Raw genomic sequence first — 3331 nt, 5'->3', positions numbered from 1 at the left:
GAGGTGAGCTGGCAGTGATCCGTAACGAGTGCTGTCACGCATAGATTGTCTTGTGAAGAGTCCTGAATGTTTCGTGTTTTCACATAGCGCGAGTAAACATATTTCAGTTTTAAACCATTGAAAGAGGTTCTCCATTGAAAAAGTATTATTCTTCTTACTCTTCTTCTTCATCTTCTTAGTGTTATTATTATTATTATTATTATTATTATTATTATTATTATTATTATTATTTCCATAGAGTGGACACTTGTTTAAATTAAAATTATTAATGAATGCCTTTTGAAAAATTTCACTGTCGTTTTCGACCACCATATAATTAAAGATTAGTTTATCAAAAAGAACAAACTTTTCAGCTCCTTGAATAGATATGGTTCACTCTATGTTCTTTATACATTAAAATGTTAATAATTTATTTAAAATATTTTTCGTTTAAATAATAGAAATTTAATAATAACACCTACTGCAGCAGCAAGAAGAACACAGACGAGGACTGTTGGATCTTAGGAAACTTAAATCTAATGGAGTTAAAATCTGCGATGATGTATCTCGTGCACATGTTACATTAATAATTTATCACATGCACATGTCACCTTGATTATATATCTCATGCACATGTCACCTTGATTATACATCTCATGAACATGTCACTTTTATTATATATCTCATGCACACGTCTCCTTAATTAGATATACCTCATGCATATGTCACCTTACTAATATATCATACATATGTCACCTTGGTTATGTATCTCATGCACATGCTACCTTAATTATAGATCTTATGCACCTGTCACGCTGCTTATAGATCATGAAAATGTCACCTTAATTATAGATCTCATGTACATGTCGTCTTGATTATGTATCTCATGCTCATGTCACCTTAATCATATATCTCATGCACATGCTACCTTGATTATCTATCTCATGCACATGTCGCCTTGATTATACATCTGATGACCATGTCACCTTTATTATATATCTCATGTACATGTCACCTTGATTATAGATCTCATGCGCATCTTGCCATGATTATCTATCTCATGAACACGTCACCTTGATTATGCATCTCATGAACATGTCACCTTAATTATAGGTCTCATGCACATTTCACCTAGATTGTATATCTCATGAACATGTCACCTTAACTATATATCTCGTGCACACGTCACCTTAATTAGATATACCTCATGCATATGTGAATTTCATTATATATCATACATGTCACCTTGATCATGTATCTCATCCACATGTCACCTTGTTTATATATCAGTAGTGAATGGGGACACCCTAGGGACAAGGGGACTTTAATGTTAAAAAGGGGTATATCCACTCTGGGGACAATGGAAATTTAACATGGGAAGCAATATCCACTCTGGGGACAATGGAAATTTAACATGGGAAAAAAAAGACATCCACTCTGGGGACAAGGGAATTTAACATGGGAGAAAGGAAATATCCACTCTAGGTACAAATGCATTGGAACAATGGGAGAAAAAAAATATCCATTCTAGGGACAAAGGCAATTAAACATGGGATTTTTTTTTTTTTTTAAAAAATTAACAAATAAAAAATAAAAAAGGGGTAGGCAATGGAAAGTCAGTCTCTTTTCGAGAAATGTGGGTGGCCCTGAAAAGGGCCTTTGGATTTATGTTAATATGCCCTTAACATAAAGGGCATCTGCGGCATCTTCTTGTCCTCAAGCTGCGTCTTAGTGTAGGGCCATAAATCAGAGTCCTCTTGAGGCAACCTTGTCTTTCCACGTACACTCTTCGTATCCACAGACTGGTGTCTGACTTGTGGACAACGGTCTACTTGGATCGGACATACATGAGCATGTCCGTCCTAAACATCATTGAAGACACAAGGGTGGATGATTCGACTGTGGTCCACATCTTGAGGCGACGAGAACAGGTGAATCAATGCAGTGAACTGCGCTTATTTATAGGTAGAGGAAGGATTGAAACGGATTGAGTTCATTGACCAATCCAAACACGCGTTACAAAATTCAGTCAGTCCGCATCCAATCCGAAGAGAACAGTCTGTGACGTCACGTGGTCTATATAGATTCGCTAGCGCCTGTGTGCAGTCAATCTATGCGACAGTGATTCAACATGACGGAAACTCAGAAAACGATTCATTGGGGTGCACCAGCAGTGGAGACCGCCCAAGGGAACCCGGACTTACTTTCAGAAGAGGTAAATTGGGATTTTGTGGATTTTCTTACCTCGCAAGAATTTGTTCCGGAACCTTCGTCACCTTCATTACCGCAATTGGAGAATTTTAGACAGAGACAGAAAGAAGAATTGGAGAAATTTATACAACGACAAAAGGAAACAGAACAAGCTTTTCTCCTACAGCAACAGCAGCAAGAAGAAGAGGTAAGAAAAAAACAAGAAGAAGAAGAAGTAGCAGCAAAGAAACAAGAGGGTGAAAATCAAACGGTCACGGTACTGTTGGACATTTTAGCGGAGTTAAGAAGTCTGAAACAAATGTATCAGACTTCTTTATTACGACCGAAGAGAATACGACCTTCCCGAGCTAAACACGTCAACCCTGTGACTAAGCCTACCGTACCACCCTTAGTGATTTCAACCAAATCATCATCAACAGTACGCAGTCCAGAAGTAGGCCTTGGCCGTGGCAAAGGCTTAAGGCAGTTAAAGTTGATTGCTTAAACTCACCCCTACACCAAAAAAGGCCCTTTTCAGGGCCACCCACGTCTCTCGAAAAGAGATAGCCTTTCAATTTGCCAATAACTCAAAAATCAACAAAAAAAAAACATTTTACCCTTATAGTACGTGTATATGAGTGCGTGAGTGTAGCTTCTTATTTTAAAATCAAAACTCAAAGACACTTACCTTATATAATTAATTTATTCTTTTCTCAATAGTTACAATCCAGTTCACAATTCACAACAGAGCACTTTAAAAAGTTCATAGACTTCTTCTGTCTCACTCTTTAGTCTCTCTGTTTTTTCAATTTCTTCACCGTCACAATCTTTTCATCCTCTTCCTCACTTTCTTCCCTTCTTGTTTTCTTCTCCTTTTTCTTTGCCTCTTGTAAATAGAATTGTCTTCTTTCTTCCTCTTCTTCCTCTGAAGAATCCCTCTCTTCTTCTGAAGAATTCCTCTTTTCTTCTGACTCCTCTTGTTTCTTTTTTGGGCAATCTGGAGACCAATGTCCTTTTTCTTGACAATAATAACAGTTATCTTGACTTTTGTCTTTTCTAGCCCCTGTTTTTTTTTTCTTTTTTGACGGTCTGGACACTCTGAAGACCAATGCCCTTTCTTTTGACAGATATAGCAAGCATCTTGACTTTTATCTCGAAAGGA

This window comes from Sinohyriopsis cumingii, chromosome 16 (assembly GCF_028554795.1).
Source record: "Sinohyriopsis cumingii isolate HCF-2022 chromosome 16, ASM2855479v2, whole genome shotgun sequence".
Taxonomy (NCBI): Eukaryota; Metazoa; Mollusca; class Bivalvia; order Unionida; family Unionidae; genus Sinohyriopsis; species Sinohyriopsis cumingii.
The sequence above is the reverse complement of the archived record's forward strand: the minus strand, read 5'-3'. Positions refer to the sequence as shown.